This window comes from Schistocerca americana, chromosome 3 (assembly GCF_021461395.2).
Source record: "Schistocerca americana isolate TAMUIC-IGC-003095 chromosome 3, iqSchAmer2.1, whole genome shotgun sequence".
Classification (NCBI taxonomy): Eukaryota; Metazoa; Arthropoda; class Insecta; order Orthoptera; family Acrididae; genus Schistocerca; species Schistocerca americana.
Genome location: NC_060121.1, coordinates 842,070,759 through 842,098,523, shown reverse-complemented (window position 1 = coordinate 842,098,523; position 27,765 = coordinate 842,070,759).

Sequence of the window (27,765 nt, the reverse complement as noted above, 5' to 3'; positions counted from 1 at the left end):
AGAGCCTGCACAAGTCGCAATCGGTAGGGCTTGTACAGCAAACGCCGTCCCAGAACTATCCACACAGTTGGTTGGAGTATTCGAAGTTCTCAACTGTCTCTTTTGGTAGACTTATTGGGAATGCGCAAAAGCTTCGTTTAATCCGTCGGACGCCATCCTCACACACGCGGTCGGCCTGTGCTTTTTGCTTTGCACACACTCCCAGTCTGTTTAAAATGCTTAAACCAAAGGCTAATGCTTTCGTGAGTTGGTGGGTGAATACCGAATCTGGTACGAAATACCCGCAGCACTACAATTTGCGACTCACTTTCCGCGAACTCAAGAACGCAGAAAACCTTGTGCTCCACAGTCGCCATCTCACTCATCGAACTCTACCAGCCGTTTCTGAAACCATCGCCGCCACCCCCAAAAAACTTTGAAATTTCCTCTTTTCATTAGTACAATGCTTGTTGATTTTGGATTTTTACTTAAATACATACGAATTTTTGAAAAACGGTTCCATAATTTAGAATAACCCTGTATTTCTATTTTTATTATTCTTTGTTTTCCAAATATACTGGCTTTCGGCTCGTGCCCGTCCAGCCATCTCAGTAACGGAAAGACAATACGACAGTGTACTGGAGACGATTTTCTTGTCAGTTACGACAATGCGAACGTAAGGACAATACAACACCCAGTCCCAGAGCAGAGAAAAACTCTGACTCGCCCGAGAATCGAACCCGGGCCTCTTTGGTTAGCGACCTCCCGCGCTGACCCCGCAGCCACTGAGGCAGACTTATTACTCCTTAATTTCTTTCTCATTAGTGTTCCGATTTCTCGTATATCGCAGAATACCCAAATAAAACAGGGATTCTCTACAAGTAGGAACGCAGCCGACGCCTTACACGGCTGGATACCGGACGCGAAATCAATTTTAAAATACCGGCGGCCTTCTTATACGTACTACGCCCACAAAATCGGACAAGCTCTTTTCAGTTTTCCCGCCCCAGATTGCAAGAGCCGTGGAAGAAAGTAGCAAGTAGTGGTTTTGAACTTAGAGCTTCCGGCGGAATGGAAACATTATACAAACCGACTCGCTGTAACTTATTACTTACTTATGAACTTGACCGTCGTTCCCGAAAACCTGTGCTGTCATCACTAAGATATCGAATTAATAGCGTTGTGTGCGCACTGAAGATGGAAAGGATAGCCAATCCATCGGCACACTGTCGACAATGACAATATTGGTTTCTTACAATGACTCTCTTCTGTTAAACAGTTTACAAATCAGTTACAGACGACATCCGCAGCGGTTTTGCACTCTATCCCCGCCTATCGTTGAATCCAGGGAATTGGTCAATTTGTGTGTAGCTTACCTACCTGGCGACAACCTCCGACCTGTGAGCTCTACAGGCTAAGGACCTTCAAAGTAGAATCACTAGATTTCCACGAGAGAGTGGGACCGCGCACCGTCATAAGTTTGAAACAATTTCGGGAAGTCATAGTGGGCGAATGTGCAGGTTTCGAAACTTCGTAGACGACACCAGCGCCTAATTCCTCCTCAGCCAGTACGGTAACGGAGCACTGCCTACAGCTCGACATAGATGCCGACGGGACGTTAATAAGGAGGCGGCAGCAGCTAGAGGTCATTAAAAAGGGATTAAGCCAAGTTTGCCAGGGCAGAGAGAGATAAAGCAGCCGCGTGCTTTGCTTGCCTCTTCAAAACGTTCTCAGCGTCGGGAATAAAACTACACAGTGATAAGTTTTACGAAAACTCCAGACTGATGTGTTACTGAATTATAATGATAACAGTCATCATCATCATCATCATCGTCGTCGTCGTCGTCAGCGGCAGCAGTAGCAGTAGCCAAAATATACAGAAATCTCCGGCCATTACGGTTTTATCCCGTACGCATTCATCTTGCTACTCAAACCCACCTTACATTGGTCTTCGTCTCAGGCTAGCTTTATTTCTTAAGACAGACCGAGAACCTACTTAGTACATTGTTGGCATATTCTGATGTACATACGAGGTCTGTTCAAAAAACTCCGGAACATTCGTCACTTCGCGCTAGTGGTGAGTGTGAGCGAAATGCGGTTGGCATCCCTGCACAGGCCTGTGTTTAATGTGTAACTGCGGGAAGTTTAATTGTTGTATGTCTGTTAGTTATTGTCCGGTGTTCCATTGAGTAGAACGTTGTGTCGTGCAGTTTGCGAATTTCGGTATGGCAGAGTTAGAGGAGCAACGCGTCTGCACTGAATTTTGCGTGAAACACAAGAAAACCTTTATCGAGACGCACCAAATGATGCAGGAATCCTACGTTGATGAGAGATTATGCCGTACTCCGTGTTATGAATGGTTCACAGGATTTAAAAATGGCCGGACGGAAGTTAAATATGACCGTCGACAGGACGTCTACCGACGACACTCATAGCAGGAACGTCAATGAAATTGTGCGTGCCAATCGAAGAGCGACTGTCCGAGAGATTGCAGAACAATTTAACACTTCCGTTGGATCAAGTCATGAATCCTGACACAGCATCTTGGAATGCATCGTGTTGCTACCAACTTCGTGCCACGTCTCATGAGTCAAGACCGGGAAGACCCTCGCATCGCATTCTGTGAGGAGCTTTTGAATTGTGCAAATGAGAACGAGATGGTCTTTAAGAGAATCGTAATTGGTGATGAGACGTGGATCTATGGTTATGTTCTTGAGAGCAAGTTACGATCTTCACAGTGGGTAGGGAAAAGTTCTTCAAGACCAAAAAGAACTCGCCGGGACAAGTCAAATGTTAAAACCGAGCTGATAGAGTTTTTTTTTTTTGACGTTGAAGGATTAGATCATTGTGAATTCCTGCCACAAGGACAAACTGTTAATCTATGGTACTATCGGGACGTGTTCTGACGCCTGTGTGAAAATATGAGAAGGAAACGGTCTGAAATGTGGCGAGACAATTCATGACTCTTGCATCACGATAACGCACCTGTACATTTATCTCAGATGGTGCGTTACTATTGCACAAAAAACAAAATCACTGTGCTACCTCATTCTCCGTACTGACCAGACGTGCCAACTGCCGATTTTTTTTTCCAAAGATAAGAACCCAATTGAAAAGACAAAGAATTTCAATGACAGATGAGTTAAAAGGAAATTTGCAAACGGCGTTTCGCGCGATCCAAGAGGCGTACCAAGACTCGATCCGGAAGTGAAAACGGCGTTGTGAAGGAGAGTATTTCGAACGAGACCACGCACAATAAGTAAAGGTAAGCACAGAAAAATTTTGTGGACAAAGTTCCGTAATTTTTTTTGAACATACCTCGTAGCCCTCGCCCGTAGCTCGTGGTCTAGTGGTTAGCATTGCTGCCTCTGGATCACCGGGTCCCTTCGATTCCCGGCCAGGTCGGGGATTTTCTCTGCCCGAGGACTGGGTGTTTGTGTTCTCCTCCTCATTTCATCATCATCATCATTATCATCATCATCATCATCAACATCATCATCATTCGTGACAGTGGCTAGACGGTAAAAATTTGGACTATGTAAAACCTGAGACTTCGTATGGGCGCTGATGACCGCCCCACAAACCAGTCACCAGCCATCATCATCATCATCATCATCATCGCAGCATCAGAATAAATCTGGAGAGTATACTTGCTGCTCAAACTACAATGATTGGGGGGGGGGGGGCGGGGGAAGATCGAAGTGTGACGTTGTTTGGAAAAAAAACGGTCTCATTTAACACTAAGGAATCCAAGGAAGCACACTGACGGAAGTCCGAAAAGCTAAATCGATCAATGCACCAACAAAACATAGCATATACGTTGGCACATGTGCATCAGCCATCAATCTTTAAAGAATTTCATGTTTCGTTCCCATTTCAATACCGACATGACATTGCATTGCATTAGTGGCAAGAAGAAATAGACTAAGATGAAAGTTATAAAATCTAAAGGTATTAGGATCGATACACATTGTTTTTTCTCACAACGCAGACATTCATGGTACCTTTTTTTTTATTCCTTTGTGTTTCTGACACTTAGGTCGTGTTTTAGGCATTATTTTTATCCTAATGTCTTCTCTCCTGCTGCGAGGGAAATTACCTCAGGCAATGTTAATAGCTGTTTAAATACTGTAACAATCATTGATTGGAAAACGAAACCAAACGCTTTACTTCTAGCGATAGGAAGAAAGGTCAAGGAGTTCTTGCTATTGCGATCTGTCAAAAGGTTGGAAGTCTTCTATTTTGGAAAAAGAGCGAAAGTGAAATCGAACATCTATCATCACAGTCTCTAAGGACGTCTTTCGCAGCAGAAAACGAAACAAAAGACGGAAAATTTAACTTAAGACAACGGCTAAATTACAGCAAAGACTTGTTTTGTTCGTAACAAGTTACTCTCGAGCGATTGTCTGTAAGGTTCTTCCGTTGAGTAAAACTGAATCTCAGTGAAGTTTACGAAACTTGACGGGGCATTTTACTGAGGCCACCGGATGTCTTAAGTGTATACTGATCGCTCTTCACGGATGGACTGTTGCTGTACTTTAGACCAGGAATTTTTTTAATTATTAGCGACGTATTTGTAAGGTTATTAGCAAACTAAAACTGATAACAGTTTACCATCTGGCTACTTCACCTAAACACGAAGGCAATCTTTTCCGTTCACAAGAGGAAAAATTTACAGCCGTTATGGAAGTTACAAAACAGTCACATGACGAACCGTACAAACGGAAAAGCTGGAACAACACGCGTTGCATATTTTTTGTGAAATTTACATACCAGCAGTGATCACGCAGTGTGACTGACAGATAAACACATGAAACAACAGTTGGTTTACCACAGTCTGAAGCGCCGGCTACTTATACTGTAAAGCCAGTCAGTGCCGACTCTGACACTACAGGGAATCGAAACTGGGTCCTACGGATAGCGTTACTGAGCTACGGAGGTGTACACACTCCTTATAACAAAAGGTGTAAACACTATGTTTTTACGAAGTGGTGTAATTCACAGAAGTAGAAAGTATATTACTCACCAGTGTCCCACTGTCATCAAGAACACCTACATACTACCTCAACTACACAGGCTGTTTGACTATTGTAGATACAAACGAAAGACGGTGGTGGGTTAGAGGGCAATGAAGCAACCAAATAATTCTACTAAACACAAGCAATGGTTTTCCTGAGACAACATATGCTCAATACAGTCATGCCAATGTTGATACACTGTTAATGTCTAAAGCTATGTTTATTTCAAAACACCGTAATGTGAGGTTACAAAGTGATAAACTGTCGTCGTTGGGTTCTGTCACCACTCCGGACATGTTGGTGCTGGTAAACAGTGTTTGGACAACAAGCAATCCTGCCCTGTTGACACTATCGAACTCCAGGACGGTCCACCTCGGTAGTTGGGCGATCAGAGCGCCAGATCGCTAACCGAAGTGCCCAGGTTCAAGCCCCGGCTGGGTCGGAGATTTTCTCCACTCGAGGACAGGGTGCTGTGTTGTCCTTACGTTCGTATCGTCGTAACCGACAAGAAAATCGTCTTTCCAGTATTGAGATGGCTGGATGGGCATGAACTGGAAGCCATTAACCTGAAACCTAAAAAAAAAAATTCCAGGACGCCATTGTGGATGGTTGTCAGTACATTTGGAAAGCCCCTAGAATTTCTGAACGTGTAGGGGTACGATGAGGAGACGTGCTAATGCCGGCCTTCACATGATCGGTGGCAGTGTGCAAGACTTGTGGTGTGTTTGTCCTCAAGCTGCATGTCTGCAGCTTTTATCCTCGGCGAATCTGTAGCAAGATATTCTTGTACTCAAACGTGATGCGTCGTATTGCGTAAGCCATTGGCTTCCGAACCTTCGTTTATGAGGATTATTGTTTGCTTGTTTCAATGTTCTCTACTAGTCCCCTTCCGTTTGTACTTGAAACAGCCCAATATACACAGGCAGGGAGGGATCATTTACAGCTTTACTGGAGGAACCACCCGCCATTTGCACTAAGCTACTGAAGGGAAAAATTGGAAAAAATTGTAACGTGATTGAACATAAATATTGTTTCAAGTGTAATTTCTTTTTAATTATCATTTATTTTGCCGTCTCTGTTGGACATTTATTTTTATAATATGACACTTGCGTCCTCCAAGTTGGACGGTGGTTTGGAAACTGTGCATTTTTGACATAAAAGATTAATTAAAATAATTATAACTGTGTCCTATTATTTTACCCCAAGACGCGTTTCGATGGCGAACACACTCAGGTTCAGAGAATCAGCGGATTACATTACGTTTTTCTCTACTGGATATAGGTAGTTATTTGTTTGAGTTTCATTCCAAAGGATTCCAGCAAAACATGTATATTTACGTCGATCCTCAGGATAATTTCTGCTGGAACATCATCTAATAGATGCATAATATGTAATGTGATCCACTAATCCACCTGAAGATGAGGTTGTACGCCCTCTAAAAACGTCATGGCAAAAAACAAAAGTGATAGGCGCAGACAGTTGTTTTAATACACCTTTTATGATAAGACTAGTATCGATCAAAAGTATTCATCTTCAGATCCATGCATTTGAATAATCAGTACGTCGTATACACAGTGTGTAAACAATACGTATTTACAACGTACCACAGTGGTGAACGGGAAGTCGAGGCAAATAATTTGATGTAAGACACTTGCCAGCAAGCATCCTCAAACTGGCGTACAAAACCCACATAAGCTACGGCGCATGCGCGAGTTTTCAATAGCCTCTCTGTGTCTACTCAAGAAAGAATACTGGAAATGCCTTACACCAGTCTCACGCTAGTTAAAAACCGATTTCAGTGTCGCTATTTATGCGGCTTTTGGCCTCAGGACAGTTAATTTTTCCCACCCGATATGATACACGACCTTGTCATGATGGATGAGCTTACCAAATTACCAGTGCCCCAACTGCTAAATGCCAATCATGTGCGTCAGAGCGAGTGCGCGACTCTCGAGTGTTAAGACACGCGATAGTGTGGACGCGCTTGTTGCATGTAGAATGGGAAGTTTGATCCATGTGAGAGCAAATGAATAATTTGGAGGAACAACGGGCGTGCCAAATACGAGCAGATGTACACGGCTCCAGAACATCATAATACTGCTCCATAACAGGTCACTGCTAATCACAATTGGCCCATAATACATGAAGTAGGATTGTCGCAGACACGGGTGAAGACATTGTCTCATCATCTCTGGCGATCTCTAAGACTGTCCATTTTCTTTCGACTGTGAGGTGTGCCCAATGACGTCGAGTGAACTTTTCTAAATAATATTGTTATACGTTAAAACTTTAGCTAGACCTGATCTCCTCATTTTCCTATCACCTTGACTAGGGTCCTTTATATTTTCTGCTATAGAAAATCCGAGTGTCGTTGATTAACAAAGACAATACTAAAAAGAATAATACTGCCAGTTTTGATTTCTTGTTGAAAATACGACTGAAAATTAATCAGTAATTATGCCTCAATAAGTTGGCTATTCTGTTCCTTAATAATCAGAGACAATGTTCATTATTAGAATCTGACTGAAATTACAGTCAGGTATATTTAATTAAGGTTTACTGGCTAGTTAAGTGTCAAGTCAAAACTATAAATTAGGCACATTTCATTTTATGCTATTTGTCAGGGTGCAATATTGTGTTAGCTTGCTTGGTTCGTATTCCAGCGTTACGATCGTACTGAAGGTTGATTATTATTTATTCATTCCAGTGACCTATAAATTAATTAAGATAGGAAGTTTCAACCAGATTCCCTGGTAAATTCTGTACATGTAAATAAACGTTACTGTGAGGTTACGTAATTCTTGCGATAATGGAAAGCTTACATGAGTTATTAGAGGAACGAGGAATTGCTCATTATACCAAAGTATTATGTTTGGCTTTATTAACAAGTTAAAATAATTGTTAACATTTTCTCACTGTTATTTTATGTTGTGTTATGTTGGTTATGTGTGCGAACGTTCTGTTGCCACCCTTTTACTGAAGCAAGTACGTAATAATTACTGTTACAGTTCGAGAGTATTTTGTTGGCAAATTTTGTCCAACTGGACTTGCGACCGTTTAATTTCTTACAAGTTATTTAACTTTCTTCTTGCTGGGAGTTATTCGGCCGCCTCGATAGCTACGAAACGGCCCGGGTTAGAGTCCAGGCCGGGTCGGAGATTTTGTCTGCTCGGCGGCTGGATGTTGTGTTTTGTTGCCCGTATCTTCATACCGTCATAAGTAACGCGAAAGTCGCCTGCATTGCGTCACGTGACAAGTCTAAGCATACCTAACTTCGTACCAGCGTGCGATTTGACTATAATGAATGTTCTGAACCGTCAAACCATACTTCCACTGTTCAGATGCCTGTAAGGGCACGTCCCGAAAGCCAGTTTGTATTGAAGGGCAACAAATCGGAATTTCCTGGTAACTCTTTTCGCTTCGTACTTTACTGTGTTTGATTGCAATGTTTTACGTATATTATTCAAATTTTAATAAGCAGATGGCATAGGAAGTTATTTGTAAGAATTATTTATTGTACCCCTCTCCCAACTAGTAACTTACCCACTTTGGTAACGAATGCCTTACATTTTTCCTTGCTACAATTAGGGCCACGCCGTAGCTGTAAAATAATTTCGCATTAATCGATTAGTGAGAAGGGAAGTTACGACATAAACCATTTAAGAAGCAAGAAACGCTCTCGCGAAGAAAAACTATGACATTAGAAAACTTTACCAAACTTCGCGATTACTAGACTGGCCCTGTCCCAAGCAGTCTAAAAGCCTTTTCCCTTGGTCCCCTAGGACTATCATATCCGACACAGAACGAAGTAGAAGACGACTACGCAGATAATCATCCAAGCCGGTGCCTGTTCTGCGCCAGACGTTCGAGACGCGGTTGCCGGCAGCCACGTCCGCTCGCCGCCTCGCCATCGCCCGGGACCTCTGCCAGCAACTGGCGAGAAGGACCATTTACCCTTCATACCTCCACCCCCGTCACCCACCCCCGCGGTTGTTTTCGCTGGCGGCTGAGCGCCGCTCCCTCTTGGCCGCATCCGGAGCTCGCAATCAATAACACATCACATCATCACGGCCGGCTCTGACAGGTCTCGGGAGGCCGGGATCATCCGCCACAACCCAACGATGGCTCACCGTAGCCACCGTGCACGCTGCGGTCCAAACTTATAAATTTCGCACAGCTGCAAGCTGAATGTTTACTAGTAAGTGCAACTACACTCGGGAAGCACTGTAACACGACCCACAGTAATGGACAGAACAATTAACAGTAACTAGCTTACCTACAAGGGACATTTGCGCTCGGATAAAGCTCGTTCTACTTGTTTTTGTAGTCTTTTGTCCGAAGAATGAAACATGCAAAACTCCACGTTAGTCCTGATCAAGTCTTCTCATGTGTGTATAGGTACTGCAAGCTATAACCATTTGAAGCTGCATGCTGTAATGAAGCGTTTGCCTCCCTCTGCAATCGGTGCCCCTTCTCCATCCACTTCCCTCCCTTCTTCTTCTTCTTCTTCTTCTTCTTCTGAAGTGGCCAATCCAAGGATTGGTTTGCAACAGCTACAATGGCAGCTTGTCTCCATTCTGCGCGTCTTTCAACTTTTCTCTTCATTTCTTTATAGATGTTACATCCCACATCTTTCACGATTTGATCCATGTACCTCAGCCGTGGTCTTCCTCTTGGCCTTTTTCCCTCGACATATCCCTCTATGATTGTGTTTAGGAGTTCTTTGTGTCTTAATAGATGGCTTGTAAATTGCACTCTTCTTTTAACAATGAAACTCCAGAAGCTTCTCTTCTCACCTGCTCTTTCCAGAACCACTTCGTTTGTGACCTTGTCGATACATTTTATTTTGAGCATGCGACTATAGCACCACATTTCAAAATTAGCTTCTGGTCTTCCTCTGCCCCGAGAGTCCATGTTTCACACCCATAGCATGCCACACTCCACATATATGATTTCAAAACTCTTTTCCTGATTTCAAGGTTCATGCTGTTAGATGTTAAGATGTTTTTCTTCTTGTTAAAAGCAGCCTTTGCTTTAGCAATTCTACTTCTCACTTCTGCCTTGCTCCTTCCATCCCTGGTAATATTACTGCGCAGATAAGTAAATTTATCAACTTGTTCAAGCACTTCATTGCCTACATGAACTTGGACTTTCACTTGATCTTTTTTGTCGCATGCCATTACTTTTGTTTTTGTTTTATTAATTCTCATATTGTATTCTTCCCCCATAACTTTATCCATTCTATTCAGTAGGACTACAAGTTGTTATTCACTTTCAGCTAGGACAGCTATATCATCGGCATATCTTATCATATCTATTCGTTGGTCATGAATTACTACACCTGTCTATGAATTTTCTCTTACTTTTTTCAGCGCCTCTTCAATTGTAAGTAGGCTGTTTATGTTTTTATGTTGGTAACGCCATGTAGCGCTCTATATGAAAATCACTGACTGTGCTGTGTGCAGTCTGTGGCTGGTTTGCATTGTTGGAACATTGTTATTGTAGTGTTGGGCAGTTGACTTAGCAGCGCTTAGCGTTGCGCAGTTGGAGGTGAGCCGCCAGCAGTGGTGGATGTGGGGAGAGAAATGGCGGAGTTTTGAGAGCGGATGATCTGGACGTGTGTCCATCAGAGACAGCAAATTTGTAAGAATGGATGTCATGAACTGCTATATATATATTATGACTTTTGAACACTATTAAGGTAAATACATTGTTTGTTCTCTATCAAAATCAGTCATTTGCTAACTATGCCTATCAGCAGTTAGTGCCTTCAGTAGTTTGAACCTTTTATTTAGCTGGCAGTAGTGGCGCTCTCTGTATTGCAGTAGTTCGAGTAATGAAGATTTTTGTGAGGTAAGTGATTTGTGAAAGGTATAGGTTAATGTTAGTCAGGGCCATTCTTTTGTAGGGATTATTGAAAGTCAGATTGCGTTGCGCTAAAAATATTGCGTGTCAGTTTAGTGTTGATCAGAATAGGTTGGTTGGTTGGTTTTGGGGAAGGAGACCAGACAGCGTGGTCATCGGTCTCATCGGATTAGGGAAGGATGGGGAAGGAAGTCGGCCGTGCCCTTTCAGAGGAACCATCCTGGCGTTTGCCTGGAGTGATTTAGGGAAATCACGGAAAACCTAAATCAGGATGGCCGGACGCGGGATTGAACCGTCGTCCTCCCGAATGCGAGTCCAGTGTCTAACCACTGCGCCACCTCGCTCGGTTTCACAATAGGTAAAGAGCGAAATGTCTGAGTACGTTCAGTTTTGCTCAGTTGTTTGAAAATCAAATAATGTAAGAGGTTTATCAACACAGTAATTCACTAATTTTTCTAAGGGGACGTTTCACAATGTATAGGTTAAAGATAACAGGGGATAGTGCGCAACCTTGTCGGACACCTTTCCGTATCTGCACCTCTTCTTGTTTTGTCCGTCCACGGATAACTGCTGTCTCGTTTTTGTACAGGTTCCATATCATTTTTCCATCTTTGTAGTCTAATCGTAATTTTCTGAGCACCTCAAACATCTTATTCCATTTAACTTTATCAAAGGCTTTCTCTACATTTCCCTCCCTTATCAACTTAAATATCCGTAGGTAAGCCAGACTCATTGGAAGAATCCTCAGAATATGCATTCCACCCAAAATGGAGCTAGCTTACAACACCCTCGTTCGACCAGTACTTGAAAATTGCTCGTCAGTCTGGGATCAGTACAAAATAAGACTGACAGAGAAGACCCAAAGGAGAGCAACGTGTTTCTTTACAGGTACATTTAGCGCAAGCGTGATAGCGTTACGGAGATGTTTAGCCAACTCCAGTGACACTCGCTGCAAGAGAAGCGTTCTGCATCACGATGTCGTTGGCTGACAAAGTTCCGAGAACGTACCTTCCTAGAAGAGTCAACCAACGTATTAAACCCCCCCCCCCTTCCCCAAAGCATATCTCTCGTAAAAAGAAGATAAATTCAGAGAGATTCGAGATCACAGGCAGGATTACCAGCAATAGTTCCTCCCGCGAACCATCCACGACGGATGAGGAAATGGGCGAAAGTGACATAGGTACACGAAGTACTCTCCGCCACACACCTTGAGTTGGCTTGCGGCGTACAGAGGTAGACGTTGATGTAGAACTATTCCTTCGTACCTCAAGACGTCGTCTATCAACCCACACTAATATTTTTAAACGTTGTGCTATAAACTTCTTTCCCCTACGATTCAATAGCCGACGGTCCATTCACGTGAACATTAGACTACTGCTACATCGCAGCGTTTCAAAAGCTTCTCTTCCCTTCCATTTCTGGTACACTTTTCACTTGCATACAAGGCTACACCCAGACAAATACTTCCAGAACAGAGTAGTTCACACTTCTGATAATGATACCTCACACTTAAGGGGACATTGTGCGTGAAATTCGTTGAAATTTGACATTTTCTGTTTTCTTCTCCATAAAATAGTTTGGACTTTCCTGAACAGTTTGGTATATAATACATTAAAATCAAACAATTGTGAGACCTTCAAATAATATTTTGAATGTTGAGGTGTGACTGTCAAATTTCGCGGCTACGCATATACTGCCACAGTTGAGCAGTCATATCTTGGGAACTAAACAGTCTAGAAGGCTGCGAATTGCTTTGTTTTGTGCCTACTGCTACGTCTCAGAAGTTGGCATTACGAATAAACAAATCAGTCCATTGATTCTGATACTAGTTTTCGTTGAAATTAGTGTGATTGTCGGATACTTTTGTAGTAAGCTAACTTCTATTGCTTTTTATACGTAAAGAAAACGACTTAGCATAAAAGTAACTTCAAAAAACGCAAATTTGCGGGTAACAGATATGTGAGACCTGCATTTTCTTCGGAAGTGTGCTAGTAGTGAAGGAAACCACAATAATGTTTCTGAAGTGACTACGCCCTCTAGTGCATCAAAAAGGAAAGTAACTTTAGAAACAGGTGACATTCTTTCTTTGGCAGTAATGGAGCCAATCGAAGCTATTTACAGAGATCTGGTAAATCCTGACCTACGAGAGAAGTGTTTACATGGGAAGACCCAGAATGTGAATGAGTCCTTCAATAACGTTGTGTGGTTCCGTGTGCCTAAAAATGTATTTGTTGGCCTTATGACTCTGAGGTTAGCGGTGTCTGATGCTGTAATAACTTTTAATGGTGGGAACAATGAAAAACTTAAGGTTCTGGAGAAGTTAGGGGTAAGGTTTAGTCAGAACACAGCTAAAAGACTGCAGGAACTGTATGAACTTCGTGTACTTGAAGCAGAGTTAGCTGCTCAGCAAATGACTAAAGAAGCAAGAAAGAAATGGAGGAGGCAAGCACTGGGCTGTTGTGACACTGAAAAAGACACAGACTATGGGCCAGGGCAATTCTAGTGCATAAAAGACTCAGAAATGTAAGTCTGTACAAGAATTTGTAATAAAAAAGTTTTAAAACTCAATATCTCTGAACTACATTTTTTGCAATAAATGACCCGTTTTCTAAAAAAGTACTGATGGTAGAGACATCAAATTTTCACAGCATGCCATGTGGGAGATTCAACACATATGGAACACGAATAATTAAAATATCCTGTGTAGTTTTGTTTCTATGTTCATTTATTTACAAAATTCTGTCAAAATTGGAGTGTTTGAGAAAAAAAGGATAACATGCCACGCAATACAATTATATGAGGTCTACAACTTTGCTTCTGCCATTCTTTCTCTAAGTTAAGGGCTTTATTGTGAAACACTTACAAAAAAATTATGATTCACAGTATTGCCCATCGCTGGCCACTACATTCTCTCATCTTTCGGATAGCGTACGAATCCCGTGGCGAAAGAACTGGGCGTCTTTTGTGGGAATCCATGAATCGATTCAATTTTGCACTTTTTCATATGACCAGAAGTGCTGGTCAGCCAGACACTATGCCACTGATCGAAAAAGGTGGTAGTCAGAGAGAGCAACGTATGGAGAATACTTTGGGAGGGATGGGACTTCTCATTTCAACGTTTCCATGTACATTTTGACGGGTTTTGCTACATGGAGTCGAGCACTGACCGGCTGCAAAATTACCTTCACGTGTCTATCGCTGTATTGTGGCCGTTTGTGTTTCAGCGCTGGGCTCGAACGCATCAATTGCTTTCGATAATGGTGTCCTGTGACTCTCTTCGTCTGTTTCAGTACCTACAAAAACGTTTTGTCCTCCCTCGCCATGCCGGTCTTCGTCATCAAAACCGCCGTTCTTAAGACGTTGTAAACATTGTCTGCACGTTCTTCCACTAATAGTTCCCTCACCACTGGTCTTACCCAGCATTTTAAGAGCCACAGCCACAGATTTCTTCATGATAAAGCAGAAAATTAAAACTTCCCGCAAACGGCGAGAAATGGGTACGTAAGTTGACGTATTTGATCGAGAATAACCTTATGATGCAATCACAAATCGAGTAATATTTTTATGGCATTATGTTTGCAGATGCCTAAGCTTATTATATTGTACCTATTACACCTATGACTAACCACCCGAACCCCACTTGCCGCTACTACCGTCTATTGCAAACCGGCGGAAGCAAAGTTGTAGGCCTAATAGTAATAATTCTAGTTCAGTTGATCTAGAAAGATGCATTCAATGATTATGGAAAATTGTAAGATGGTTTCTTAAAAAGTTTCCAAGATGATGGGTCGCAAAATTTGATAATTTAACACTGGCGGCATAGGACATACAATGTTCCCTTATATCTGCAAGGTGGTTATACGAGTAATTAGACTCGCTGTTTGAGAGGGCCCCCACGAAAAAGGAGTGATCGTAGGACAACGAAACTTTGTGGGAACATTTGTAAGTACACATGGAAGAGAAATAACGTATAATCATTGAAACAAACACATTTTATGTTTCCACATGGGAGGGTAATATTTGTTAGTTGCATACCATGTTTACGTTCCTGGTTACAAACGTTACTCAGCATGACGACGACATGCATCCACGGCAGCCTGGAACCGTACTAGAGCAGAAATTTCACAGCTGTTCGCAGCACTTTTCGAACTCTGGACCATAAAATCTTTAGCTGTCGAGACACAGCTCGTGCACTGATTGAAGATCGCACATTGCGTCCAGAATTCTCAGCCAAGGTAACAGTAACGCCTTCTACAATTTGTGGCTCAATCAGCAAATCACCAGTTAATTTGAAGTTCCGAATCATGTTCTGCACCCCGGAGCGGAAAATGCACCTCTCCGCATTCGTTTATTGCGTCGATACTTTCGAAGGGCAGTAGCACTACTGTTGCTATTTCGATAACAGCTTTACAAGTAAAGCTATGCTCATCTTGTGCAGACAAATGTTGACTCTCTGCAATTGTAATTCACAATTTCGCTTGTGTTTCAACCTTACGTCACGGTACCAGTACCGGAGTCAACAGCAAGTCATGAAACTAACACCACTAACAAAGCAAATCGTTCAGCGCACAGTGCGAACATCTTTCCTATCGAGTTGGATGCCCACATGGTACACAGTTTTTGTTCTATACTGGCTCAAGTAGCGAATTATTACCACCTTGTATATTCCATGTTATTATATTCCTCTTTTCTGAAAAGATGAGCTTGCCTTCGCATTTTAAATCTTCTTACTTCTGGCAACGCTACTTATGTTGCTGTCAAAATAAAAATTAAAAAACTCGTTTATAACTCGTACTCTCACATTTACTAATCTGATTATTTCACCATTATCTAAGTTAATTCGCCTACACAGCATTATCCTCATTTTACTTACTGTTGGTTTTCAACTTATAGCTTCTTTTTAAGACAGTAACGGTTCCGTTCAGCTCATCCCCCAAGCCTTTTGCCGCCTCGGACAGAATCAGAGTCGTCGGCAAACCTCTAAGTTTTAATTTCTTCTTCAACTTTAATACCTTCCTAGAATTTCACTTCAATATTTGCTCAATGCACAGACAAACAACGTACTTCAATGCGAGATGCTTTCAATAATTTCCACAACGAAACTCTGTCTCGAAATGTGGCAGAAAACCCAAAGAGCTTCTAGTCATTCATAAAGAACACCAGTGGCAAGGCCGGCCAGGGTGGCCGAGCGGTTCTAGGCGCTACAGTCTGGAACCGCTACGGTCGCAGGTTCGAATCCTACCTCGGGCATGGATGTGTGTGCTGTCCTTAGGTTAGTTAGGTTTAAGTAGTTCTGAGTTCTAGGGGACTGATGACCTCGCAAGTTAAGTCCCATAGTGCTCAGAGCCATTTTTTGAACCAGTGGCAAGGCGCAATAAAGGCCTTCACTGCGCGATTACGGTGAAGTCACTAATGACAGTGCCAGTAAAGCAGAGTTATTAAACACGATTTTCCGAAACTCCTTCACCAAAGAAGATGAAATAAATACTCCTGAATTCCAATCAAGAACAACTGTCAAGATGAGAAACATAGGAATAGATATCCTCGGTGTCGCAAAGCAGCTTAAATTACTCAAAGCAGGGCCTCCGGTCCAGATTGTATACCAGTCAAGTTTCTCTCAGAGTATGCTGAAACAATAGCTCCATATTTAACAGTTATATACAACTGCTCGCTCACAGAAAGATTCGTACCTAAGGACTGGAAAATTGCTGAAGTCACACCAATATCCATAAAGGGAAGTAGGAGTAATCCGTTGAATTACAGGCCCATGTCACTAACGTCGATTTACAATAGGGTTTTGGTGCATATACTGTATTTGTACCTTATAAAGTACCTCGAAGAAAACGATTTATTGACACATAGTCAGCACGGATTCAGAAAATATCGTTCTTGCGAAACACAACTAGCTCTTTATACTCAAAGTAATGAGTGCTGTCGACAGGGGATGTCAAATTGATTCCATATTTTTAGATTTCCAGAACGCTTTCGACACCGTTCCTCACAAGCGTCTTCTAACCAAACTGCGTGCCTATGGAATATCGCCTCAGTTGTGCGACTGGATTCGTGATTTCCTGTCAGAAAGGTCACAGTTCGTAGTAATAGACGGAAAGTCATCGAGTGAAACAGAAGTAATATCCGGCGTTCCTCAAGGAAGTGTTATAGGCACTCTGTTGTTGCTCATCTATATCAACGGCATAGAAGACAACCTCAGTAGCCGTCTAATATTGTTTGCAGATGATGCTGTCATTTACCGTCTTGTAAAACCATCATATGACCAAAACAAACTGCAAAATGATCTAGATAAGATATCTGTATGGTGCGAAAAGTGGCAATTGACCCTGAATAAAGAAAAGTGTGAATAACTTCACATGAGTACTAAAAGAAATCCGCTAAATTTCGACTACGCGATAAGTTACACAAATCTGAAGGCTGTAAATTCAACCAGAAAATACCCTAAATTGGAACGATCACATAGATAATGTTGTGGGTAGAGCCAACCAAAGACTGCGATTCATTGGCTGAATACTTAGAAGGCGCAACAGGTCTATTAAGAGAGTGCTTACACCATGCTTGTCCGCCCTATTCTGGAATACTGCTGTGCGATGTGGGATCCGCATCAGGTGGTACTGACGGATGACATCGAAAAATTTCAAAGAAGGGCAGCTCGTTTTGTATTGTCGCGAAATAGGGTAGACAGTGGCACAGACATGATACGTGAACTGGAATGGCAATCAATAAAACAAAGGCGTTTTTCGTTGCGACAGGATCTTCTCATGAAATTTCAATCTCCAGTTTTCTCCTAAGATTGCGAAATCATTGTGTTGGCACCTACCTGCATAGGGAGAAATGATCATCACGATAAAGTAAGAGATGTCAGGGCTCGCACAGAAAAATTTAAGCGCTAGTTTCTCCCGCGTGCCTTTCGAGAGTGGAACGGTGGAGAGACAGTTTGAAGGTGGTCCACTGAATCCTCTGCCAGGCGTTTTATTACGAATAACAGAGTAATCACGAAGATGTAGATGTAGATGTAGAGAGAGGTTTCAACCGTGTCTTACTGCCCTCTCAACAACTGCCTCTCTCTAATGCCTCCCCCACCCCCCCACTCACCCCTCCCTCGTACTCCACCTCTCTCTCATTACGCCTGCGTCCTCAAAGAGAATGTTTTGAAGTAATTTCAGGGCGCTACATTCTATGAAAGATATCTTTAACACCGTTAGGAGAGATAACAGTACATTGAACCCATCTCGCCGGCCGAAGTGGCCGTGCGGTTAAAGGCGCTGCAGTCTGGAACCGCAGGACCGCTACGGTCGCAGGTTCGAATCCTGCCTCGGGCATGGATGTTTGTGATGTCCTTAGGTTACTTAGGTTTAACTAGTTCTAAGTTCTAGGGGACTAATGACCTCAGCAGTTGAGTCCCATAGTGCTCAGAGCCATTTGAACCATTTGAACCCATCTCCGACAAGCATTAGTGGGTAGCTTCGTCCGCCTCGTTCCTATTGCTTTTTCGGAGTCCTCACGACGGTGAGTCCGTGCTATCTTCACGGATGAAATGACTCGGCCACGTTACTAGTGTTGATGGTTGCTTGTCTAATTCCATGCTAAATTGCTTATCGCTGTGCAGCGCAGAACAATCGAAATAACGTTAATGAGAGAGGGTATAACTGGTGTTTTTACCCCTAGCGCAAAAAACGTTTTACGCTGGAGAATCCATGAAAAAGGGAAAGAAAAGCTCAAAGAATCCAGCAAATGTGTGAGGTGGAAAGGTAGCACATAACGCTCTCGACGACGTTTGTGCCGGCCGCTGTGGCCGAGCGGTTCTAGGCGCTTCAGTTTGGAACTGCGCGACCGCTACGGTCGCAGGTTCAAATCCTGTCTCGGGCATGGACGTGTGTGATGTCCTTAGGTTAGTTAGGCTGAAGTAGTTCTAAGTTCTGGGGGACTGATGACCTCAGATGTTAAGTCCCATAGTGCTCAGAGCCATTTGAACCACATTTGTCCGTGGTAGAGCAGCTGTTCCTAAGCAGTGCTACAGCGTTTCAAGATCAGATGAAAAGACATGATCAACCAAATACAGGGCATCCATCGGACTTCGGAATTAATTAAGTACTGATATTCCTTCTATAGCCTAACATAAGCGGCACGTTTCTTCTTCCATTTTAACCGTTGCATCTAACTGCAGTATGACGCTACTCACGTGTGGAGTCCTACCGTTCCTCTGCATGCTCCTCCCAACAGGATTCCAAGCTGCGCTTACCTGCGACAGAGGAAAGAATATATAACACATCCGTCTCAACAAATGACTGACGAAATTAAGAAAAGAATATAGGTATGTAATTAGCACACCGTAAGAACTAAATGAATGTCTTATAAATGAGTGCACAGTACTAAAGCATTGATTCATATTGCTAAATAATGGGAACTACATTTGCACTATACACGATATACCATGTTATAAAAATATGAAAAAAATACTTCATCGTCTTACAATACGTACTAAACGCAATGCATGCAAAATACTGAAGACGAGTCCAAGGCAGTGTGTCAAATAATTGTCTGCAAGTAAATGTAAACATCAGTCTATTTCTTTCCTTAAATGAGAAAGCAGATCGGTAACGAGGAAGTCTACCACTACAATCATCAAAGAAGAATAACGAATTTCAGAAGCAGGAGTTGAATGAACAAACTATAAATGATAAATTTAACAATATAGATAAAAGATGATAAACGCGTGGGGAGATCCAAACAAAATTTTCTACATCTACATCTACATTTATACTCCGCAAACCACCCAACGATGTGTGGCGGAGGGCACTTTACGTGCCACTGTCATTACCTCCCTTTTCTGTTCCAGTCGCGTATGGTTCGCGGGAAGAACGACTGTCTGAAAGCCTCTGTGCGCGCTCGAATCTCTCTAATTTTACATTCGTGATCTTCTCGGTAGGTATAAGAAAGGGGGAAGCAATATATTCGATACGTCATCCAGAAACGCACCCTCTCGAAACCTGGCGAGCAAGCTACGCCGCGATGCAGAGCGCCTCTCTTGCAGAGTCTGCCACTTGAGTTTGCTAAACATCTCCGTAACGCTATCACGGTTACCAAATAACCCTGTGACGAAACGCGCCGCTCTTCTTTGGATATTTTCTATCTCCTCCGTCAACCCGACGTGGTACGTATCCTACACTGATGAGCAATACTCAAGTATAGGTCGAACGAGTGTTTTGTAAGCCACCTCCTTTGTTGATGGACCACATTTTCTAAGGACTCTCCCAATGAACCTCAACCTGGTACCCGCCTTACCAACAATTTTATATGATCATCCCACTTCAAATCGTTCCGCACGCATACTCCCAGATATTTTACAGAAGTAACTGCTACCAGTGTTTGTTCCGCTATCATATAATCATACAATAAAAGATCCTTCTTTCTATGTATTCGCAATACATTACATTTGTCTATGTTAAGGGTCAGTTGCCACTCCCTGCACCAAGAGCCTATCCGTTGCAGATCTTCCTGCATTTCGCTACAATTTTCTAATGCTGCAACTTCTCTGTAAGTTAGGAGCGACGGGAATGTAAAGGTACTTGACAGATAACTGATACAAAGCAGGAGTAAGACTCTAATCCCTACAGTATAGTCGTGGCGCACTCCTGTAATCCTAGCTGTTGGGAAGAAGTTGTATGCGAGACTGCGGTTTTGGTCGTTTCGTGAGCTAAGAAACATCCGCGGTACCTTCATCTGGCTCTGGACCAATCCAGATGGCAGTGCGGAGTGTGACTTCCGAAGTTAGTGAAGTCGAATTCACAAATCCTCGGCAAGCTGAAGCAACGGATAAATGATTCCTCGGAGAACCGAAGCCATTGACGGAAAGTACTGAAGAAACTTTTGCAATTTCTAAATTCGGTCTTTATGACCAGTACTTCAAACTTCATTAAGAGACAGACAAACGATGGACACTATAGACTTCGCTGTTCGTATGTAGGGAAAATAAATTGCATAGTACAGTTTAAACTGGTAAAGATTACAGAGAAACCTAAGATTTTTGTTTGTATTGAGTCAAGGTCTGCACTAATATGCTTTAGAACTCAAGCGAAGTATTCCTTCAGTGTAAAATTTCCTTAAAAAGTGGATGTCGAATAGGGACTCTAATACAGACCTTTTCAACTTGTCCACCATCTCTCTCCTACTTTGCAGACTCCATAAAAAGAGTTATTCACAGTCTAAAGTAGATTCCAGAAATAATTTCCAGTACGCGTCGGATGTACCCCTCTTTTGGGGCTAAGCCATTCTTTGTCACTGCCTTTCATCCAGAGGTTGTCCGTCTAGCAACATAAGCACAGGAAGCATGTAGCCCAACAAAAAAAAAAAAAAAAGAGAGAGTACTTATGTTTGTGTATTAGTGCGCGCTTGTTTTACGATCGTGAACCGTGTGCTAACGCTGTGGCAAATGTCGTCCAAATAGATTATGTCAGTGACTTTGGAGAAACTGTTTACTGTAAGTCGAGCGGAGAGCAAGACGTCTTGTATGTGGCCTGACACAAAACACAGGAGAATAAACCTGTCTATTACTGTTCTTGGCAAACGTGTTTGATTGGACGCAGTCGTCTTCATAGTAGTACTCATCTTCCATACACGCCTGTATTTGACTTTTCTATTACTACAACTATTTTTGTATATCGATGAGACTGGTGTTGTAGCCATCCAAAGGATGCAACAGTAAGCTGCTCGTCAACTGCCACTGAGATGTTGGAGCAAGTTTAACGTTGCGACAGCCTGAAGATACAGTTGAAGATACTGAAACGGTCGCACGCGAATGCGCAGTAACAAATAGTTCCTTAGAAATGGGAGCTGTCTATTTCGAGAAGAACTGGCGGACAGTTTTAGAGTCTGATCGTGGGACGTGCTCTAATGGCTCAATAAATATGAGTGCGGCTCGGAAAGGGCAAGAGCCTGGTTCGAATACCGGCCTGATGACGAGTTTTAATCTGCCAACGCCAACAACTTTCATTACAGCGTGCGATCTTCCGTCTTGTTTTTTCATTCTGTTAACTTACCTAGTTATTCCCATCCAAAACAGAGGGCTAAATCGCACTGTTGTCAAAAGTAGATACGGATCGTAGCATTGAATAATGTCTAATTTATATCGGAGCACAAACTGCTGAGAACATTTGGGCCAGGTCCATGTTGGAAGAGATAGCGCGCAATTCGAGTCGTGTCTGAACTATTGCTGGACATAGCCTCCTTGGATTCCACTCAAGTTTGCTGTCTGCTATCTTCATTCACTTAGCTCTATGCTCGTATCGATAACCGTTTCGGAGTAGGACATATCGTGTGCGTGGTGTGATACAACATGTACGAAAATTTTACTTTCAGTTATTGTTATTACCAAACATGTTGGATTAGTGTCGGTCGTCTTGAAAGAAAGCCTCATTTAATTTGATATACGTCTGGACTTAGCTCTTTCATCACACCAAATGCAGTACACACACACTCTTTGGACGAAAAAAAAACACTTTCGAACTATTGTCAACTGCAATGCATCAGAGGCACCAACACACACATGCATCGCCACTGCCACGAGCCACCACCGGATAGACTAACGCAAGGGGTGCTAGCCATCGCTCTCGCGCCGCTGCTGACGGCAGCCACAAGGTGAAAGTTGTGTCTACAGTTAGAGTTCTTCAGGTATTATACTGACATCACATGTCTATGTAAATAAGAGCCAAGTCACCCACTGGACACACACGTGTTCACCGTTGCTGGCCTGATGCCTCTCTACCTGTGGTTCAGCAAAGACCTAACTGCCGAGCGACTCACCCTCACAGACACAGCAGACATCTGTTCCAATGCTTCCCAGAATAGCACAAGCTGCATTGTTCCTAGTGATTCTAACAGGACATGTGAGCTGTGTCTAGCAGTGCACCTGCCCAGCATGACTGACACATCGCTGCGACATGTTCAAGTAGTGACTCGCCATTGAAAGCTCATCTAAAAGGTTCCCAACATTATACAGATGTCAAATGGGTATGTAAATAAGAGCCAAGTCGACCTCTAGGAAATTTTGTAGTGTCCAAGAAATAGTTAACGGTCGCTTTTGTAGGAGCTTCCATGATGTCTCAGCTTGTCTGCATCGAAATTCTTGTCCTGATAGAAACTGTTTACAATAATACCGCAGAACAATGCTGAATGCATTCCTCGATGCGTGTGCATATTGGAGAGTCTAAAACATCATGGTTGATGATAGTTCAAATGCGATTTTTCGTCCAATGAGTGTTTGTGCACTGTATTATTTTCGGCTGTTTAAGTGTTGGGAGCGTGTTTGCATAGCGTTACACATGCATTATATTTTTACAGTCTGCGAGTTGTTTTCATGTCTGTTGCATTATTTTGCGAACAGGTGTGTAGGCTGTGTAATGCTTGGTTTCGACAGTTGACAATTAGCAAGTGTGTTTGCAGAGTCTTTTGCACACATTATTTTGCGTGCTTGTACATCAGTGTAATGCATTATTTCGGTGATTTATGAGTAGCTTGCAGGTCTGTATGCTCTGCAGCATGATCACCAGCATGTCAGGGTGAGTGTTTTGTGTCAGTGTAATAAATGAACTACTTGAAATGAGTCTCTAACTAAATTGTTGAAAAAATAAATAAAGTGCACTCCTTCCTCTCTCCAGCACTTCAGTGCAGGCTGAGTCCTTTTGCCGCCATTTTTGCCCCAGACCACAATCTTGGATTATGTCATGGGAGGGATCAGAGCGCCCTCTGGTGGCAGCACTGTGTACTAGGTCGGTTGGACACTGGACCTCATGGTGAACACACTGGATGGAGCTACTGCCTCGAATTGCTTAAATGAAGACTGCCTGCAAAATAAAGGTTTATGTCCAACCTATCCAGCAGCTCAGCACAGGCAGAGTCGTTTTCCTTCAATTCCTAGGAAGAGGTGGTTGTTGGGTGACGTAAATTAGTGGAGGTAGCCCAAGTAACCTACTTTCCCACCATTTTCTTAGGTTAGTGGAGGTAGCCGTGGTGTGTTGCATTGTCCTGCTGGAATTTGAACTTGCTGCCATTTTCAGGGGGAATATAATGGAGGGGAGGGGGGAGGGTCGGGGGTTAGGTTAGTGGAGGCGGCTGAATTGACCCATCTTCCCGCCAAAATTTGAACATCCCGCCATGACGTCATTGCGACATCACCATCTTGGATCCGCCATATTTAATAAATTTGGCAATAATCGAGAGTGGGGTAGCACATAATTTGTTCCACTACTGATATACAGTATAACTACACAAGGAGAACAGGCACGTCAGTGACCAGATGGGAAGTTCATTATTTTTTGGAGAAAAAACTGGGGCAGTAGGAACATTTGAACACAGATTTCCCACTTCGTAGTCCAACACCGTAAGTACGCAACCACGATGCTATGGTTCTTCACTTATGTTGCATATGTGAGCTTGGACCGTTCACTGTTTCTACCTTCTTGCTGTTTTCATGCTTGAACTGTGCTCAGTTTTTGACAGGCTATCCTGTGAGCCATTTTACCACTAAATCACCGATCGAGCTGGAGCGGTGGTTAGCACGCTGGACTTGCATTCGGGAGGACGACTGTCCAAACTCGCATCCGGCCATCCTGATTTACGTTTTCCTTGATGTCCCTAAATCGTTTCACTCAAATGTCGGCACGGTTCTTTTGAAAGGGCACGGGCAACATCCTTCGCCATCCTCCCCTAATCTGATGGGACCGATGACCTCGCTTTCTGGCCACTCCCCCAAAACAACCAATCAACCGATCAACCACTAAATCTGAGGGGAGTGCAATGTGGAATTTACCTTGTTGGAAGATACGTTAAACATAGGAAAACCTATATTTATAGAAATTCTTCCAATCCATATGTGGCATACAGCAAACCAATGCTTAACAGTATTGGTTATAAACAGTCTTGGTTGAAATTTTAATTTTTTTTTTTTTCAACGACGCGTTTCGCCTTATTTAGGCATCTTCAGGTTATCTTAATTCGGTATCTCTTAGAAGAATCCTTTAGTAAGTGTAGCCAAAGGGCATCGTCGAATATATCAGGCCAACATATTTATACCTTTTATGGATTAGATGAAGCTTTTGATTGCTTTTGACAATGTTGACTTGTAAATACTCTTTGAAATTGTGACAGCATTTTAGGGATAAAATACAGGGAATAGCTGATACGGCACATCTTGAGCAATCTAGACATACTCAGTCTGATAATGGAGGGTAGGGTGGCGGATAAAGATTGTAGAGGAAGATCAGTGCTTGACTACTTTATGCACGTTAAATCGGACGTTGGTTTATGCAGCGATGAAGAGACTTGCACAGGATAAGATAATGTGGAGTGACAGCCCACCTTTACAGGTTAGTTGTGGATCTAACGCTTCAATAGCTCAACTCGTCGGAGAATAATCCCCAGTGAAGCGTTAGTTTGAATTCTCTCTGTCGCATAAAAGAAAAGAACACTAAGTTCCACGGAGATTTCGGGGTGATATTTTCTGTGCGACGGCTAAGACTCCCTCCTCTTCCATTCGTCTAGCCAAATAACTGGATTTATAATTCACGAGTCGATGGACTTTCTGCGTGCCTGGGCACTTTGCCATCGGCGTCAGCGGTATCAGAACGAGGGAGCGTCGGGGGTCGGGAAGAAGAGATAGCGGAATGTGCCTTCCGAACAGGTGGCGGCGGGAGAACGTTTGCCGGGAGGATTCGGAGAGCAAACCTCTCACTGTGAAGAGGGTGGGAGGCGGGAGCGGCCGGTTATTGGGGGAGGCAGGAAGGGGCGCGCAGGAAGGAGCGAGCCGACGCGATGCGCCAGGCCGCAGCGCCGCTGTGTGCCCCGCAGTCGGGGACAATGCGAGCGGCGGCGGTGATTTGCAGCGGAGACAATAGCGGCCGCCAGATTGCTGCTGCCTCCCTCGCTGGTCCCTGGCCTGCTCCGTACTGTTCTGTTCTGTTCTGCTCTGCCCTGGCCTGCTCATAGCACGGCGGCGCCGCGCCGATGGCAACTGCCAGGTCATGCGGTAACGGTGACAGTTCCTTTCGTAAAGCCGTCAGCAAACGCACCGTGCGTTCGAATATTGAGCGACGAGTGTGACGAGTTCCTGACGTCATAGCGTGGAAAAAGCTTGTTGGATATTCTTACCGAACGTGCAGGGCAGCATTTAGCATCTCAGAAAATCTGAACTTGCGTTTGAACGCAGACCAATCAAATGGAAAACACCACCTACGTCGGATGGTGCCATCTCTCTTCAGTGCATAGTCGCAAAACGCCATTTTTACTTTCAACTGAAGTCGATATGCATATACAGGGAATAGGCAAAATTATGTGAACCCCTGTGCTTACTTGCCAATGGTTTGTTATTAATAAGGGGTTGGACCGCCATCTGCCCGTAATACAGCTGCGATTCATCTTGGACGGGGTTGATTTCGGGGGAAGAGACCAAACTGCGAGGTCACCGGTCTCATCACATTAGTGAAGGATGGGGAAGGAAGTCGGCCGTGCCCTTTCAAAGGAACCATCCTGGCATTTGCCTGAAGCGATTTAGAGAAATCACGAAAAACCTAAATCAGAATGGCCGGACGCGGGATTGAACCGTCGTCCTCCCGAATACGAGTCCAGTGTGCTAACCACTGCGCCACCTCGCTCGGTGATTCTTCTTGGAAAACTGGCATATAATGACTGTATAGTCTCCAGTGGAGTGTTATGCCACTCTTCGATCAGAACCTCTTCTGACTCCTGTAGTGGCGAGGAAGGCGGAAACATGCTCCGGAGCATGCGCTCCAATACCGCCCACAAGGGTTCGATAATGTTCAAATGTCCGGGGACATATATTATTATTATTATTATTATTATTATTGGTGTTTTGCCCTTAAAGAGCGCATTTGGACTAAACTACATGGCCAGTTCCTTTTGCTGCCTTCCTTGCTACCCAAACTTCCCTCATTCGCTCGCTGTGTTTCTGTTTCCTGTCCTCTGTCCATGCTTTTTGTCGGCTTTGTGTCTTCGGCTTCATCTTGATTGCCTTTTTGGTTGCCCATATTTCTTTCATCTTCTGGCTGTGATCTTGCTTGCGTTCTTCGGTCCATTTTATGCCTGTTCGTTTGTCACATTGTATCTCATGTAGTTTACTTTTCTTAATGATGTTTCTGAATTTTATTCTGTCGTTTATTGTGTCTGCTGTTATGTTGAGTTGGTTCAGGTCGTTTTCTACCTCTGCCACCCATTTGTTGTTTCTAGTGGTTACCCAGTCAAAGATCTGTTTGGTCAGCCTGTGTGATGACATTCTGTATAGGTGTCCATAGAATTGTAGTCTGCGTTTTCTAATCTTTTCTGTGACTGTCTCCGTATGTTTGTACAGTTCCTCTGTAGGTTTCTTGATCCATATTCCATTGTTGTTAGTTGCGCCAAATATTTTCCTAAGTATTTTCCGTTCTACTTTTTCTAATTGTCTGATACGTGTATGCCCTAGGATTAGTGTGGTCTCTGCTGCATATAGTGCCTCGGGGAGCACAACCGTGTCGTAATGGCGTAATTTGGCTTTTTGTGAGATAGACTTCTTGTTGTAATGATTCCACACTACTTTGTATGCCTTGTCCAGTTTAGTCTTTCTTTCTTCGTTTGAGTCTCTGTTATGTCCACTCATTTGTAGTGTTTCACCGAGGTATTTGAAGTTTGCCGTTTTGTAAATCGTGCCATACTTTGTGTTCAGAGATGAGAGTTTCTTTGTGCTCATAAACTGTGTCTTTTCGTAAGAGATCTGTAGTCCAGTTTTGGTAGCGATTTCGTGCAGTTTTTCAATAGCGTCTTTTGTTTCCTTTATACCTTTCGTGACAATCGCCAAATCGTCTGCAAAAGCCAGGCACTTAATCTGTAGATTCAAAATGGCTCT